At 44.0% G+C, this 18996-nt stretch overlaps 1 pseudogene; it reads right to left on the bottom strand.

The window, feature by feature from the left end:
* Positions 1 to 16355: 16355 nt before the first annotated feature.
* On the bottom strand, positions 16356 to 18255 carry LOC129032857 (eukaryotic translation initiation factor 4B-like; annotated as a pseudogene).
* Between the last annotated feature and the right edge of the window lie 741 nt (positions 18256 to 18996).

Below are 18996 nucleotides of genomic sequence, written 5' to 3'. Positions count from 1 at the left end.
CACACTCTGTGAGTTGGCTGGGCAGGGATCAACCAAGATGGTTCCTCTCTGCTATCGGAGGTGCCAGTTAAGCTTGCTCATACAGCTGCTATTTGGTCTAGAAGATCTAAGATGGCCTCACTCATACCTGGCCCCTCAGCTAGGATGGTTAGAATACAGAGCCTTCCTTTGATGTGATCTCTCAGGCAGGATAGCCTAGACTTTATATGGCCCTGGCTTCACAGTGAGCAAAAATTTAAATTGCAAGGCTTCTTAAGGCATGGGCTTTGAGGTCACATAACATTGCCTCCCCCATTTGATTGGTAAAAGCAAGTCACAGGGCTAGTTCATATTCATTCACATGGAAGGAGACTGATATGGTTTGGATTTGTGTCCCTGCCCAAAATCTCATGTCGAATTGTGATCTCCAGTATTGGAGGAGGGGCCTAGTGGGAGGTGACTGGATCATGGGGGCTGATTTCCCCTTTGCTGTTTTTGTGACAGTGAGTGAGTTTTCATGAGATCTGATCGTTTAAAAGTGTGTAGCACCTCCCCCTTCTCTCTCTTCCTCCTGCTCTGGCCATGTGAAGACATGCCTGCTTGCTTCCCCTTTGCCTTCCACCATGATTATAAGTTTCCTGAGGCCTCTGCAGACATGCTTCCTGTACAGCTGGCAGAATTGTAAGCCAATTAAACCACTTTTCTTTGTAAATTACCCAGTCTCAGGTATTTCTTTATAGCAATGGGAGAATGGACTAACACAGGGACTACTCTGGGTATGAATACAGGAAATAGAAGTCATGGGGGCAGCATTTTATAACAGTCTACCACAATAGCAACTGTACCATTTTACACTGCCACCAGCAATGTATGAGAGTACCTGTTTCCCTATAGCTTGCCAATAGAACATCTTATCATAAAAGTATGATTATATTATATTTCATGGAAAAAAACAGACTGAAACTCACAAATTGATTTTACAACCCACTATTACAGTAGGATCTACGGTTCATAAAACAGTATAGTAACTCATTTAATTCTCACAACAAACTTATAAGACAATTAATATTATCTCCACTTTACTATGAGGAAACTGGTTAACAAGAGACGTGCCTAACCTAACTGGTTAACAAGAGACGTACCTAACTAAAGACACAGAAAATATCTTGGTTATCAAGAAAATATCAAGGTTAAATATCTTGCCCAAGGCCACACAGCTAGAGAATGGTCAAGCTAGGATACAAATCCAGGCTGTCTTGCCGTAGAGTTCAATATTATGCTATACTTTCATAGTGCATACTGCAATGCTCTGCTTGGATCCCTTCTTCAGAGTTACAAGCCCATTCCCCAGCTGCTGGAAATATTGGCTGCTGACAACTCATAGCAGCATCTCTCATTGACCTTGCCTTTGCCTCACCTCTCCCACCTATAGCAGAGATTACTGTTGACTCTTATGTTTGAATCCAGGTCTACCTCAAGGCCAAGTTAACCATATCATATTTATATGGCCTGAATAACAAAGCTCTGGTAGTGAGTGTATGGGAAAATAGAGACTTTCATACCTGGTAGATGATTTGTTAATTTTTCCTTGTAATATTGCCACTTTCTGCTTATCTTCAGATAAGCAAAATCACAGATTTTGCTTAATTTGAGGCTATACAGTTTCAAGATTTTTATCTTTTCTTTTAAGAGACAGGGTCTCTCTATGTTGCCCAGGCATGTCTTGAACTTCTGGGCTCAAGTGATCCTCCCACCTCAGCCTCCCAAAGTGCTGAGATTACAGGCATGAGCCACTGCACCCAGCCTCCAGTTTCAAAATTTTTATATCTTCCCCGTGAATTTTTCCTTTTTGTCATCAGTGAGTGTCATTCTTTCTGCTGTATTCTCATTGCCCTAATGTCCATTTTGTCTTATATTAACATTTCTATGACCACTTTACTAGTTCTTGCCAAGTGGGGCAGATACTTCGAGTAGATTGATTACTTACTCTAAGATACTCTTTTTTTCCTTGCTAGGAGAATTTCAATTGTTTTTAGATACTAAGTAGCAAAGTGTTTAGCTAAAATAGATGTCCTTTAGACCCACACCTGACTGATGCTTGGGCTAAGCCAGTTTTAGTAATCTAATTCCCTTCTAGTGGGATTGGTTTAGGGATGACCATGTGAGCCAGTTCTAGGCAGAAATATAAAGGGAAGTCCATTGTCTGCTCCTGGAAAACACTTTCTTCGTCCATAAATAGAGACATTTGAGAAGAAATCATTTTTCTCCTTCTTTTTAGGAAAAAAAAATGTTATCAGGTAGGATGTGACCAGCCATTTTGTAACCTTGAAGGCCAATCTCTCAGAAATCTACAAAGTGCCTGGATATTTGATGGCACCACTGAGCTATAGAACCAACCTTAGAACACCTACCTTAAGATTTCTTGTGAAGTGAGTCAATATACATCCTTGTTATTTAAGCCTGTTTTAGTTAGTTATTCCGTTGCCTATTGCCAAAAGCATTCTCTCTGATACACCTGAAAAACTTTTTCATCCCTTTTCTGTCAAATTTTCTATGTCTTTAGTTTAGGTAAGTCTCTTGCTAACAGGATATGGCTGGATTATTTTAAATCCAATCTGTCTTTTAATTGGCAAACATAAATTTCTAGAGATTATAAATGACTGATACAGTTAGACTTATTCCCACCATTTTATTTGTGGGTTTTTAAATAAACTACCTTCTTCCTTGTTTATTTTTCTTCATTTCTTGTCACATATTAGATCGATAGTTTTTCTTTATTCCCTTTTTCCTTCTCTATTTTGATTGAATTTCTGTATCTATTCTTTTGCAGAGTTTAGACTAAACAAAGTATAAAGCTAGTCAATACATCTCAAAAGACACAAAGACCTGAGAAAAACTTGCCCCTTATTTTGCTAACCTTTTGCTATTGTTAACTATTTTTTAACATGCCAAAATTAGTCTTTTCAGAATTAGTCAATATTTATTTAACAATATGTTTAACAATTAACAATTATTTTGTTCTAAAACGCTCTTTTTTCTTTCTCATTCAATCTTCTTTTTCCTAAAGTAGATACTTATTCTTTGCAGTTCTTTCTGTAAGAGCTCATGAATGATGAGCTTTCTCAATTTGTTGGTCTGAAAAAGTCTTTAATTTTAATAATTTTTATTTTGAAATAATTTTGACCTCACAGAAAAGTTGCAAGACTAGTATAGAGAATTTTTTATTTCCTGAGCAATTTGAAAGTAAATAGCTGACATAATACCCCGTCACCCTGAGTATGTTAGAATAGGGCATGGCAAAATATGGCATGCTGCCAGTCAGAATGGCTATTAAGAAGTAAAAAAATAACAGATACTGGAGAGGTTACGGAGAAAAGGGAACACTTACACACTATTGGTGGGAATGTAAATTAGTTCAACCATTATGGAAAGCAGTGAGGTGATTCCTCAAAGAGTTAACAGAACTACCATTTAACCCAGCAATCCCATTATTGGGGTATATCCCCAAAGGAATAGAAATCATTCTACCATAAAGACACATGCACATATATGTTCACTGCAGCACTATTCACAATAGCAAAGATATGGAATTAACCTAAATGTCCATCAATGACAGATTGGATAAGGAAAATGTGGTACATATACACCATGGAATACTATGCAGCCATAAAAGAGAACAAGATCATGTCCTTTGCAGGAACATGGATGGAACTGGAGGCCATTATCCTTAGCAAACTAATGCAGGAACGGAAAACCAAAAGCCGCATGTTCTCACTTAAAAGTGGAAGCTAAATGATGAGAACACATGGACACAAAGAGGGGAACAACAGACACTTGGAGCCTACTTGAGGGTGGAGGGTGGGAGGAGGGAGAGGATCAGAAAAAATATCTACTGGGTACTAGGCTTAGCACCTGGGTGACAAAAATAGTCTGTACAAAAAATGTCTGTGACACGAGTTTGCCTACATAACAAACCTGCACATGTACCCCTGAACCTAAAATAAAAGCAAATATATACATATATGTGTGTGTGTGTGTGTGTGTGTGTGTGTGTGTGTGTGTGTATCATGCTGGCCAAATCCAGCATACTACTTGTTTATGTAAATAAAGTTTCATTACTTCCCTGACTTGAGCCTGGAATCACTCATTATTCCAATGAGTGCTGTGTTAATCGATTTTAAAGTGTTACTGTCTCAGGCTTTCTCAGTGGACAGTGCTATCGAATACATGTGTACACACACAAGTGCATTTTTTATTTCTCTCTCTTTACATCTATATATCTATATACATATAAAATGATGAGTTTATACTGATACCTCCAGTTCCAAGCCAACACTACAAAGTTCATTCTGCTTTTTTTCCTTTGCATATTTGTAACTCCTTTCTCCAATAGTGAGAAATCTGCCTTCCATTATCCTCAATATATTTACTTATTGGGTCAATCTCTTCTATATAACTGTGTCGGATTCTATATAACTGTGCAATATCCTGTGTTGGTTACATACCAATCTCCTGTTGCTACCACCATATCCCCATGCAGCCACCCTCCTCACATTGCTCAGGCATTCCTGGAACTAACCCAACTTGAACATAATGTTATACATAAACAATATATTATTAATATATATTATTATATATTACATATATTAATATATACTATTATATATTAATATATTAATACATAATATATATTATTTATATATATTATATTATTTTATATATTATATAATTATATATTTTATTACATATATTATTTAATTATATATAATATGTTTATATATTATATATAATATTATATTATATATTATATATTATATATTATATATTATATATATTTTATATATTTATATAATATATAATATATTACATATAACATAATATATTATTATATAATATATTACACATATTAATATATAATATAATATAATATTATTATATATAATATAATAGTATAGTATATATTATTATGTTATATGTAATATATTAACATATACTATATAAAAATAATATATATAATAAACATTATGTTTATGAATAAACATAAACAGGGAATAAACATTCCCTGGGAAAGGCTGACATTTTAAAGCATCTTTTAATGCCACTGAACAGAAGGCTAGTCAGTGGCTGGGAATAAGTGCCATCTGCTCAATCCATGTGTTTTTCACAGCCTAACCATGAACACCTTGAAGAAAGCAGTAGCGTCCTTCCTCCTTGCAGCCTCAAATTCAGAGTATTTGGACGTTGCATCTATCATCCACCAAAAAGTGCAATCTTGTGAGCTAATCCACATACAATCAGGTAGTAGATATCTCAAAGCCCTTACATACAAAATAATTTGCTCTGAGGAAGAGATTTGGAAGATCTTTTCTGTTTCTAAAAATCAGTCATAAGCCCGAATTAAAATAAAGTCCTTATCCTACATATCAACTTCTTCCCTAAATACCATAATCTCTTAGTCATTTAAAGGCATGAACATGAAAGAAATTTCAGTATAAATGACTCCCTTTTTATAGTAGGCAATGTAGCTAACTTAAAACAATTTTTTTTATATACAGCAAGAGGTGAGAACATTATTCCAGTTATCTTTTCCTGCTTAACAATCCTCCCCCAAATTTAGTGGTATTATCCCTCAAGATTCTGGGGGTTGACTGGGCTAAACTAGACAATTCTTTCTCAAGAATTGAGAAAATTGTAATCAGACTGTGGCTGAGGCTGGAGGCATCTGGAAGCCTACTTACTCACACATCTCGTACCCAGCCTAGGATAACTCAAAAAACTGGGGGCTGGAACCTCTGGAGCTCCTCTGGTATCTATATCAATACGTGGGCTCACCACATGGTTTCTCCAGCATGATGGCTTCAGAGTAGGTGAACTTTCAACTTGGTGACTCAGCTCCTAAGGCATGTTGAGAGAGAGCAAGAGAGAGGCCAAAGCTCTATTACTTTTTATGACTTAGCCCTTAGAAGTTATCGTTCACTTCTCAAGCATTCTATTGATTAGAAGTGAGTCACAGCCTGAACAACATAGCTAGACCCTGCCTAACAAAAAACATTTTTTAAAAATTAACTGAGCATGGTGGTGTGCACCTGTAGTCCTAGCTACTTAAGAGGCTGAGGCAGGAGGATCATTTGAGGCCAGGAGTTCAAGGCTGCAGTGATCTATGATCGCGCCACTGCACTCAAGAGACAGACCCCATCTCAAAAAAAATGAAGTGAGTCACTAAGTCAAGTTCATAGTCAGGGAGAAGAGAAACAGATTCCACTTCCTCATTGGAGGGTTGTTTAAGAATTTGCAGACATTTGCCTCTCCGTTCCAAGATGGCTGAATAGGAAAAGCTCTGGTCTGCAGCTCCCAGCGTGATCAACGCAGAAGACGGTGATTTCTGCATTTCTAGCTGAAGTACCTAGTTCATCTCATTGGGACTGGTTGGACAGTGGGTGCAGCCCACGGAGGGCAAGCCAAAGCAGGGTGGGGCATCACCTCACCAGGGAAGCACAAGGGGTTGGGGGATTTCCCTTTCCTAGGCAAGGGAAGCCATGACAGACTGTACCTAGATAATCAGGACGCTCGCACCCAAATACTGTGCATTTCCAACGGTCTTAGCAAATGGAACACCAGGAGAGTATATCCCGAACCTGGCTCGACAGGTCCCACGCCCACGGAGCCTTGCTCACTGCTAGTGCAGCAGACTGAGATCAGCCTTCGAGGCAGCAGCCTGGCAGGGGGAGGGACATCCGTCATTGTTGAGGCTTGAGTAGGTAAACAAAATGGCCAGGAAGCTCAAACTGGGCAGGGCCCACCACAGCTCTGCAAGGCCTGCTGCCTCTGTAGACCCTACCTCTGGGGCAGGGCATAGCTGAACAAAAGGCAGCAGAAACTTTTGCAGACTTAGACGTCCCTATCTGACAGCTCTGAAGAGAGCGGTGCTTTTCCCAGCACGTTGTTTGAGCTCTGAGAACGGACAGACTGCCTCTTCAAGTGGGTCCCTGACCCTCGTGTAGCCTAACTGGGAGACATCTCCCAGTAGGGACTGACTGACACCACATACAGGCGGGTGCTGTACGTAGAAAGCTAAAACTGGATCCCTTCCTTACACCTTATACAAAAGTTAATTCAAGATGGATTAAAGACTTAAATGTTAGACCTAAAACCATAAAAACCCTAGAAGAAAAGCTAGGCAATATCATTCAGGACATAGGCATGGGCAAGGACTTCATGTCTAAAACACCAAAAGCAATGGCAACAAAAGCCAAAATGGACAAATGGGATCTAATTAAACTAAAGAGCTTCTGCACAGCAAAAGAAACTACCATCAGAGTGAATAGGCAACCTGCAGAATGGGAGAAAATTTTTGTAATCTACCCATCTGACAAAGGGCTAATAACCAGAATCTACAAAGAACTCAAACAAATTTACAAGAAAAAAAAAAGCCCCATCAAAAAGTGGGCAAAGCTATGAACAGACACCTCTCAAAAGAAGACATTTATGCAGCCAACAGACAAATGAAAAAATGCTCATCATCACTGGTCAACAGAGAAATGCAAATCAAAACCACAATGAGATACCATCTCACACCAGTTAGAATGGTGATCATTAAAAAGGCAAGAAACAACAGTCGCTGGAGAGGATGTGGAGAAATAGGAACGCTTTTACACTGTTGGTGGGAGTGTAAATTAGTTCAACCATTGTGGAAGACAGTGTGGCAATCCCTCAAGGATCTAGAACCAGAAATACCATTTAATGCAGCAATCCCATTACTGGGTATATACCCAAAGGATTATAAATCATGCTACTACAAAGACCCATGCACACGTATGTTTATTGTGGCACTATTCACAATAGCAAAAACTTGGAACCAACCCAAATGTCCATCAATGATAGACTGGATTAAGAAAATGTGGCCCTCTCCCTCTCCCTCTCCCTCTCCCTCTCCCTCTCCCTCTCCCTCTCCCTCTCCTTTCTTCGGCCTCCCCCTCCCTCTCCCCTTTCTTCGGTCTCCCTCTCCTTCTTTTTTCGGTCTCCCTCTGTTGCCGAAGCTGGACTGTACTGCCGTGATCTTGGCTCGCTGAAACCTCCCTGCCTCGGGCTCCTGTGACTCTCCTGCCTCGGCTTGCCGAGTGCCTGGGATTGCAGGCGCGCAACGCCACGCCTGAATGGTTTTTGTATTTTTGGTGGAGACGGGGTTTCGCCGTGTTGACCGGGCTGGTCTCCAGCTCCTGGCCTCGAGTGATCTGCCTGCCTCGGCCTCCCGAGGTGCTGGGATTGCAGACGGAGTCTCGCTAACTCAATGCTCAATGGTGCTCAGGCTGGAGTGCAGTGGTGTGATCTCGGCTCGCTGCAACCTCCACCTACCAGCCTCCTGCCTTGGCCTCTTAAAGTGCTAAGATTACAGCCTCTGCCCTGCCGCCACCCCGTCTAGGAAGTGAGGAGCGTCTCTGCCTGGCCGCCCATCGTCTGGGATGTGAGGAGCCCCTCTGCCCGGCCGCCCTATCTGGGAAGTGAGGAGCGCCTCTGCCCGGCCGCCCATCGTCTGGGATGTGAGGAGCGCCTCTGCCCGGCTGCCACCCTGTGTGGGAGGAAGTGAGGAGCACCTCTGCCCGGCTGCCCCGTCTGGGAGATGAGGAGCACCTCTGCCCGGCTGCCCTGTCTGGGAGGTGAGGAGCGCCTCTGCCTGGCCGCCACCCCGTCTGGGAGGAAGTGAGGAGCCCCTCTGCCCGGCTGCCCCATCTGGGAAGTGAGGAGCGCCTCTGCCCGGCCGCCACCCCGTATGGGAAGTGAGGAGCGCCTCTGCCCGGCCGCCACCCCATATAGGAAGTGAGGAGCGCCTCTGCCCAGCCACCCCTTCTGGGAGGTGAGGAGTGCCTCTGCCCGGCCGCCCCGTCTGGCAAGTGAGGAGTGCCTCTGCCCGGCTGCCCCGTCTGGGAGGTGAGGAGCGCCTCTGCCTGGCCGCCACCCCCTCTGGGAGGAAGTGAGGAGCGCCTCTGCCCGGCCGCCACCCCCTATGGGAAGTGAGGAGCGCCTCTGCCTGGCCACTCCGTCTGGGAAGGGAGGAGCGCCTCTGCCCGGCCGCCACCCCGTCTGGGAGGAAGTGAGGAGCGCCTCTGCCCGGCTGCCCCATCTGGGAAGTGAGGAGCGCCTCTGCCCGGCCGCCCCGTCTGGGAGGTGAGAAGTGCCTCTACCCGGCTGCCACCCCGTCTGGGAGGAAGTGAGGAGCACCTCTGCCCGGCTGCCCCGTCTGGGAGATGAGGAGCACCTCTGCCCGGCCACCCCGTCTGGGAGGTGAGGAGTGCCTCTGCCTGGCCGCCACCCCGTCTGGGAGGAAGTGAGGAGCGCCTCTGCCCAGCTGCCCCATCTGGGAAGTGAGGAGCGCCTCTGCCCGGCCGCCACCCCATGTGGGAAGTGAGGAGCGCCTCTGCCTGGCCACTCCGTCTGGGAAGGGAGGAGCGCCTCTGCCCGGCCGCCACCCCGTCTGGGAGGAAGTGAGGAGCACCTCTGTCCGGCCTCCCCGTCTGGGAAGTGAGGAGCGCCTCTGCCTGGCCGCCACCCCGTCTGGGAGGAAGTGAGGAGCGCCTCTGCCCGGCTGCCCCATCTGGGAAGTGAGGAGCGCCTCTGCCCGGCCGCCACCCCGTATGGGAAGTGAGGAGCGCCTCTGCCTGGCCACCCCGTCTGGGAAGTGAGGAGCACCTCTGCCTGGCCACCCCATCTGGGAAGGGAGGAGCGCCTCTGCCCGGCCGCCACCCCGTCTGGGAGGAAGTGAGGAGCGCCTCTGCCCGGCCGCCCCCCCGTATGGGAAGTGAGGAGCGCCTCTGCCCGGCCGCCCGGTCTGGGAGGTGAGGAGTGCCTCTGCCCGGCCGCCCCGTCTGGGAGGAAGTGAGGAGAACCTCTGCCCGGCTGCCCCGTCTGGGAGATGAGGAGCACCTCTGCCCGGCCACCCCGTCTGGGAGGTGAGGAGTGCCTCTGCCCGGCCGCCCCGTCTGGGAGGAAGTGAGGAGCACCTCTGCCTGGCCGCCCCGTCTGGGAAGTGAGGAGCACCTCTGCCCGGCCACCCCGTCTGGGAGGTGAGGAGCGCCTCTGCCTGGCCGCCACCCCGTCTGGGAGGAAGTGAGGAGCGCCTCTGCCCGGCTGCCCCATCTGGGAAGTGAGGAGCGCCTCTGCCCGGCCGCCACCCCATATGGGAAGTGAGGAGCGCCTCTGCCTGGCCACTCTGTCTGGGAGGTGAGGAGCGCCTCTGCCCGGCCGCCCCGTCTGGGAGGTGAGGAGTGCCTCTGCCCGGCCGTCACCCCGTCTGGGAGGAAGTGAGGAGCACCTCTGCCCGGCCGCCCCGTCTGGGAGGTGAGAAGCGCCTCTGCCTGGCCGCCACCCCGTCTGGGAGGAAGTGAGGAGCGCCTCCGCCCTGCTGCCCCATCTGGGAAGTGAGGAGCGCCTCTGCCCGGGCGGCCCCATCTGGGAAGCGAGGAGCGCCTCTGCCCGGCTGCCCTGTCTGGGAGGAAGTGAGGAGCGCCTCTGCCTGGCTGCCCCATCTGGGAAGTGAGGAGCGCCTCTGCCCGGCTGCCCTGTCTGGGAGGTGAGGAGCGCCTCTGCCTGGCCGCCACCCCGGCTGGGAGGAAGTGAGGAGTGCCTCTGCCCGTCTGCCCCGTATGGGAAGTGAGGAGCGCCTCTGCCCGGCCGCCCTGTCTGGGAGGTGTACCCAACAGCTCCGAAGAGACAGCGACCATCGGGAGCAGGCCATGAGGACGATGGCGGTTTTGTTGAAAAGAAGGGGGGGAAGTGTGGGGAAAGGAAGGAGAGATCAGATTGTTGCTGGGTCTGTGTAGAAAGAGGTGGGCATAGGAGACTCCATTTTGTTCTGACTAGGAGAAATTCTTCTGCCTTGGGATGCTGTTGATCTATGGCCTTTCCCCCAGCCCTGTGCTCTCTGAAACATGTGCTGTGTCAACTCAGGGTTAAATGGATTAAGGGCGGTGCAAGATGTGCTTTGTTAAACAGATGCTTGAAGGCAGCATGCTCTTTAAGAGTCATCACCACTCCCTAATCTCAAGTACCCAGCGACACAAACACTGCAGAAGGCCGCAGGGACCTCCGCCTAGGAAAACCAGAGACCTTTGTTCATGTGTTTATCTCCTGACCTTCTCTCCACTATTATCCTATGACCCTGCCATATCCCCCTCTCCGAGAAACACCCAAGAATCATCAATAAATACTTCATAAATTAAAAAACAAAATAATAAAAATAAATAAATAAATAAATTTTTTAAAAAAGAAAAAATTCAATGTCAGTGAAAAAATAAATGAATAAATTCTACAAAATAAATAAATAAATAAATAAATAAATTTAAAAAAAAAAGAAAATGTGGCACATATATACCATGGAGTACTATGCAGCCATAAAAAAGGATGAGTTTATGTCCTTTGCAGGGACATGGATGAAGCTGGAAACCACCATTCTGAGCAAACTATCATAAGGACAGAAAACCAAACACCGCATGTTCTCACTCATAGGTGGGAATTGAACAATGAGAACACTTGGACACAGGGTGGGGAACATCACACATGGGGGCCTGTCGTGGGGTGGGGGGCAGGGGGAGAGATAGCATTAGGAGGAATATCTAATGTAAATGAGGAGTTGATGGGTGCAGCAAACCAACATGACACATGCATACCTATGTAACAAACCTGCACGTTGTGCACATGTACCCTAGAACTTAAAGTATAATAATAATAATAATAATAATAATAATAATTTGCAGACATTTTTCTTTTCATTTTTTATTTTTTGAGACAAGGTCTCACTTTCTTGCCCAGGCTGTACTGCAGTGACCCAATCATGGCTCACTGCAGCCGCTACCTCCTGTGCTCAAGTAATCCTCCCATCTCAGCCCTGAGTAGCTGAGACTAAAGGCACATGCCAGCACACTTGGTTAATTTTTTAATTTTTTTTTGTAAAGATGGAGTCTTGCTGTGTTGCCCAGGCTGGTCTTGAACTCCTGGGCTCAAGTGACCCTCCTGCTTCTGTGCAGACATTTTTTAAACCACATATACTCCAAGTCTTTTCCTTTGGATTTGAAAAGTGATTGTGCTTCCTTTGTTTCTTGGCAGGTGTTGCATCCTGGCCAAGTGATCTGAGTTTCCATACATATTCTAGAAAACAGTAGTTAATTACAAGAGCTAACATTTATTGAGGGCTTGCTAAATGTCAATCATTATTCTAAGTCCCTAAGTTCTCTATCCTGTTTGAATTGTATTTCACTTGATATCTAAATAAAATGTCCGAAATCCGCATTCAGTGCACTGTGGAAAGGCCCAGAGCTCTCTGCAATATCTGTTTTCAGGGGCCTACATTTTTCCAGAGAAAGTGCGCAACTAAATCTGCTTCGTGGCTCCTGCCTCTGTGGTCCTGTTTTCACACTGCTTCTACTCTAGAAATACCACCCCCATTTCTTACCCCCAAATTATCACTAACATACTTACTGAAAATTAATTACATCTCAATGTAGAAATCAACTCCCAGGTCAAAGTTCATACATAACTATTTCTAGGAATTAATTTATCAGGCAATTCGTGCCCAAACCATGTAACAGTTAACATGGAAAGGTCCTCTCCGACTCCCTCGCTTGAGATCAGAAGTCACAAGTTGGTGGCCACAAAACTGAAGCCTGCCTGAGACCTGCTTTTGAAAAATTCAAATCAGATGCTAACATTTTAAAAGTGAGTCTTCATATAAAACCTCAGATTTACAGCTTATTTGGGGAAAAACAAATAAACAAAAAAAACAGATGGTTTGCCATCAGCTGCAACCAAGGGTACTGGCTCCAGTTCAGTAAAATTTCCATTTGGCTCACTTTGCTCATTGGCATCCCAGACCCTCTAGACATTTGGGTTTGCAACACCTTGCCCTAAGATCCACCTCTTCTGGTCACCCCCTTCCCCATGTTCCCAGGCCCCTACTGCTTCTCTTTAAGCCACCTATACAAAATCAAAATCCCTCACTTTATTATGCTAAATAATTTAACTTTCTTTAAGTATCTTGCATACACATCTAGTTACCTAGCCCAGGTTTGACCGCAAACTTTTCCCTTAAAGAGCGAGAGAGTAAATCGTTTAGGTTATGTAGGCCATATGGTCTCTGTTGCAACTACTCAATTCTGCCATCCTAGACCAGAAGCAGCTGTTAGGGAAATATAATTAAAAACCAAATCTCCTGCTGACCCGGAAAACCTCTACACAAGGCAGAAGAGAAAGAAAATAGTATATTATTGAATAAGCATTAAACCAGAATGTGATGCTTATCACAGGTAATCCACTAAAAAGATTTCAAAGATAGAAAGAAATCATCCTTTTTTATGTAGTCCAGTAGATACACCCCATTACACACAAGTTCTCAGTTGATAACTAGCCCTCAAGTAAGAGGATTTGACAATACCATTTGTCACACATAGGTCATCTTAAACCACCCAGTAATTAGGATGGCCATCTGTATTAGCTAATTGTCTTTATCCAAAGAAATAATAAAATTTCTCATAGTTCTATGAAAGTAGGTAGTTATGATTTGGAGCCAGATGCCAGCTGAAATCAGGCTCCTGCCCTCCCGTGGAAACCGGGAGATGGGGCACCATCTTCCTTGATGATTACATTTCAAAGAGATGGCTCCCAGGTCCTTAAGAAAACGCTCCTGGGTCGTAAAACTGGCAAGAGGCTTTAAAAAAAAAATGCCTTCAAAAGAGATTTTTATACATCTCAAAAGGGCAGAAAGAAAATTAACAATTACAAATTTTCAAAAATAAAAATGGGAGGAGAGTTTCCTTTCCTATTGTGCACCTGAGAGAATTAGATTTTTAATTTTTGATTCATATTCACTCATATGTAGCCATAGAATGTACATAAACAAGTGAGTATGGCTGTATTTCAGTACAACTCTGTTATGGACACAGAAATTAAATTTCCTTGTTTTCTTTTCTTTTTCTTTTTTCTTTCTTTCTTTTTTTTTTTTTTTTTTTTTTTGAGGCAGAGTCTCACTCTGTCACCCAGGCTGGAGTACAGTGGCACCATCTTGGCTCACTGCAACCTCCGCCTCCCGGGTTCAAGAAATTCTCCTGTCTCAGCCTCCCAAGTAGCTGGGACCACAGGCTCATGCTACCACATCCAGCTAATTTTTGTATTTTTAGTAGAGATGGGGTTTTTGCCATGTTGGCCAGGCTGGTCTCATACTCCTGAGCTCAGGTGATATGCCTGCCTCAGCCTCCCAAAGTGCTAGGATTACAGGTGTGAGCCACCACGCCTGGCCTGGCCTTTTATCTTTCTATCAAAATATAGATTGAACAAAGTCCCTATAACTAAATACAAACACAGTCATCTGTCCATCTGTGCAGTTTAGGAAGGCAGCAAAAAACTGTATTTTTGTAAGCCAATTCTATTTCCAGCAAAGACAATCTCATCATAGCAATATTAAAGTTTTTTAAAATCTATTTTTTTTAAGATCAGATTTTTTTGGAGGAAACAAAAAACTCACAACCCAAAGGATGGGATTTTACATCTCAGGACATCTCCCACATAATAAGTCTACAGCTTATAAATCATTTTCAAATTTTACATGTATTTAGGAGAGGGATATTAATCAATCCCCATTTCTATTTTAACAGGGGGGCAAGGTAGGGGAGAGGGAAAAACAGTTTGGTATCTATTTGGAGGGAGAGTAGACATGAAGAGGGCAAACCCTAGCTTCTCATTATCTACAATCAATGTTTTTTTTTTTCTTAAAAAAAAAAACCTTTCAATGTCTCTTTAAAAGCCTACTTCTTAGCTACTAGCCAGTCCACCCTAATTATTTAAATTCATTTGGTACACACTTTTGTTCACGGGCAAATTATATTCATTATGTCCACTGCTGCAGCACGCATAAACCAACACCCCTGCATGGCTGAGCAGGGCCTAATCTAGGACTGACGGGAGAAGTGCTTGCAAACCAAGATCAAGGTGTCATTTCTCTGCTAATACTGTCTATCAAGCTGATCGCTACAAAAACGCACATAAAAGCAGGCAAGTTTAGCTACTGTGTTGCAAGAGAAACCAGGACCTTGTTAAATAGTTCTCTCCATTACCATTTATTCTCTCAAGGGAGACTTAAAAAAGGAAAAGAAAAAGAAAAAACAACCCATTGGTCTGGCCACCTCATAAATCCAACAACCATTGGTGTGGCATTTCAGTGGAGAAGGAAACTTGGGGGGAAGAAAAACATCAAGGTTGTAAGAAAGTCTCCCAATTTAACTGTCCCTGTCCCTATTTATCTACCTTTATTCACCACCCAAGACCATCCATTACCCTAGAGCACCCTGATCTGTAAAACGGGTCAAACCATTAGGAGTAGGCAAGGAGTGAGAACCAAAAGACATCAAGAAACCGATTTGCTTGAGAAAAGCAGCGATTCTGCCTTTCACAGCTCTCCATGGCTGAGAGAAAATGCCCAAGAGATCATCTATGTGACTTAGAGACTGCTTTTTGGGAGGTTAAGAGTAGCATGAAGAGCTTAAGATGACGATGAGTCTAAATTTTTAAAGTTTCAAAGTTTCAACAGAATGTGGATATATTCGAACTTTCAAAAAGGACAGTGTTTAGAAAGGGTGAAACCAGGACACACAAACATTGGGAATTACCATGACCCCCAAGTGCTTCCGGCTCCAGGAAATAACCATTCTTGTGTTTGCTGGAGGCCGCACAATTTTCCCCTATTACCTGACACAAAATGACTCGTTACCTCCCAAAAGCTTCTTTTCAAACCACAATTTTCCCATTTATCTTGGTCCAATGCAGTCCTATACTTTATGGCCTAAAGACTCACTCCCAACTACCCCCTTGGAAGGTTAAAAAAAAAAAAAAAAAAAAAGAAAGAATTCCCCCTAGGCTGGCCCCCAAAACTCAGAATTAAATAACAGGAGGGGCTGGGAGTCTCCTGAAGACTAAAACAACTTGAGGCTAAATCTACCTTTCCAAGAGTGAAAAATTTATTTAGATGTTTGAGAATTCATATATGCCACAATAGGATAAAAACTAAAAGGTAGAAATCTCACACTTTTCTTTATACTTCCTTTCCCTACTGTCCAACCAGATTCCAGACCTTATATTACTGTCATTACCATTTCTGTTAAATGGAGGCTCCTAGGCATTAGTCACTCTGGCAACTGCATGGTGACATAACACAGCACAACTTTTCCACTAAAAAGCTGTAGTCTCTTTCTCTCTGGCTATATTGGCGATTCTCCAGTTACTTCAATATTTTAAAGGCTGCAGCAGCATGCAAAAGAATTTCACTTAAAAAAAAAAAAAAAAAAGAAAGGTAAGAAAAGTCTCCAGGAGATGGTGAGTTTTATTTTGTCTTGTCTGGATAGAGGTTTGATTTGCTCTCGAATGTTCCAGGGTGGAGAGAAACTAGGAGAAAGCACATGATGTCTAGGTCCACCCGGCGTAATCTTCTCCCTTGTTTTCATCTTCACCAGAAAGGGAGACAGCAGCATACTTGCTTGCAGAACTCAACTTGGAAGCTAGATTTTCCTCAGGTTTCTTTGGCTCAGGTGCAGATCTGGAGTCTTGATCCTTTTTGCCATCTTTCCTATCTGACTCCTTTCAGTGGTCTTTGTTCCCTCCATCTCCTGGACCACAGCTAGAGTTCCCAGTTTGACCTTTTGGGACTTTCATCCCATCCACTTTATTTTCATCTTTCTTTGCTGGTCCTTCCTCAGATGATTGAGCTGGAGTAACTTTTCCCCCACCACTTGTAGGGGATTGCTGCTCTGTGTCTGAGCTCTGAGATGGAGCAGGAGGGTTAGAACTTCGCTTCACCGAAGCATTCTCCTTTGGTGGAGGGGCTGGCATTATCTTTGGGTCTGGTAGGATCAGGTTTGGGACGTTTAGAAGTTGGAGAGTGACAATCTTCCTCCTTATTGAGTGTTTCATTTTCTAGAGACTTCTCACTCTCTCTCCTTCGTGCATTTCTGCCGGATGTGGCGGAGGTCTCAGTCTGCCATGACTCACTTCCTGTCCGCGACCACTCCATTCTTGAGTTTCTTCACTTTGCCAGCTTGGGTGTCTCTCCCGAGGCCGTCGTTCTAGTTATGGCTCATCCAGCTGACGCTGCAACTTCTCTTGTTCTGTAGCATTTCTTCTACTTCTCTTTCTCTAGCGGCTGTGTCAACGGGCTTTGCCCCTCCAAAGAAAGACAGAAGCAGCTCGACTGGACTGAGAGGTACTAGCAGAGGAATCATCTTCCTTAGGAGTACTCCAAAGCTTTAGATTCAGTTTGGGTCTTTGCGGGGGACCTCTATCATCACACCTATAATCATCCCAAGTGTAATCATCTCTGGAGCTCCACGACCGATCATCCCGTCTGTTGTATCGGTCTTCAGAGCGGTCCCTGCCTTCTCTGTAGTCATTATCCCTGCGGTACCCACTATCAAATGCTCTTCTGCCATTGCCTATCTGGGAATCATAGCCTCTATCATAGTGTCTGCTGCCTGGGTCATCATAGCGATCCTGGCCGCCATATCGATCCCAGCGTGGGCCATCCTGATACCCCTCCCGATCGATACCCATCGTGATACCGGTCTGAATCATACAGATCTCGATACTTGTCTCCAAAGCAATCATCACCTCTTCTAGGCGAGTAGTCATCCAAGCTGTCTGTGGCAGGATGACCCCTCCAGTCTGTATCTGTTTTGTCAAAATCCCGATTTCTCTCATGGCCAAAAGAACGATCGTCCTTGTCTTTATCCTGTACTTGATCAGTAACGTCCACTCGAATTCTCCTGTGACCTAGAGATTCTTTATTGAGACTCAGGGCACTGAATAGGGAATCCAGGTAGTCAAATTCAGCATAACCAAAACCTTTCAACCTCTCTGGATTGCTGGGTTCACGTGGTAAACGCGATGCACTGATATTTAATCCTCTAAAGAATTCCTTAATTGACTCTTCTGTCACATCATAGGGTAGGTTCCCTAGAAAAGCAGTGTAGGGTGGCGATTTGGGAAGACGGCTCCGGTCGATAATGGGTTCCCGAGCAGCACGTGGAGCAGTGGGAAGGATGGAACGGTCAATTGGGGGCGCCCTATGCACATCGTCATCATCACTGTGCCAAGTTGAAACATCTCCTTCCAGGTCATCCGTTTCATCAGCCCAGCTGACTGGTTTGGAAACATAGCTGCTTCCACCAGTCCCCCATCCTCAGCCAGAAAGTCTGTTAGGGAGATGGTCTTCTCCTTCTTATTCTTCTTTTTTGCTGAGGCAGCCATGTTGGGAGAAGGAAAGAGAACGCAAAGGGAAATCTAATGTTTTAACAACTTGACAGAATAATTCACTGCAAGTCTGTTGATCTTAATCCAGCTAGAAACATTTCCTAGGTGTGTCCTTTTCTCACTTTGCTTATGTATATTCATGGTTCTGTTATAGTCATAATGGGTGTATATGTTCAATTTGGTATTCTTCCTTTTCTGTAACGTGATTTATCCAAATATTTTCTATTTCCTATAGCATCTTTATATTCATCATTTTTAGTATATCACTAAAGTATATCATTTTGATATGCCATAGTTAGCTTCTTTCTATATATCTGTATTGTTGGGCTCTTAGCTTTATTCCAATGTTTTGCCATCATAAAATAAGCATTATATATACATATACTTTTTATTAAACATCATTTCCTCAGGATAAATTCTATTACTTGGTCAGGGGTTAGGCATATTTATGATTCTTTCAATAAAGTACCATTTTGCCCTTCAGGAAGACTGAATCAATTTACACTGCTATCATTAATGCATGAGCATATCTGCTTCCCGAAGCCTTGCAGGCTTTGGCTTTTACAACTTTTTAAAAGTTTTTCTAAATTTTTTTAAGGCACAAAATGAAATTTCACAGTAGGTTTAATTTGCAGTTATTTTACCAACAAGGTTGACTGAATAGTTTTAAAATTATGATTTACTGACAGTGTTTCTTGTTGTATGAACTGTTTTTTAATCATTTGTTTAATAGACAGT

Source organism: Pongo pygmaeus, chromosome 2 (assembly GCF_028885625.2).
Source record: "Pongo pygmaeus isolate AG05252 chromosome 2, NHGRI_mPonPyg2-v2.0_pri, whole genome shotgun sequence".
NCBI classification, from domain to species: Eukaryota; Metazoa; Chordata; class Mammalia; order Primates; family Hominidae; genus Pongo; species Pongo pygmaeus.
The sequence above is the reverse complement of the archived record's forward strand: the minus strand, read 5'-3'. Positions and strand labels throughout refer to the sequence as shown.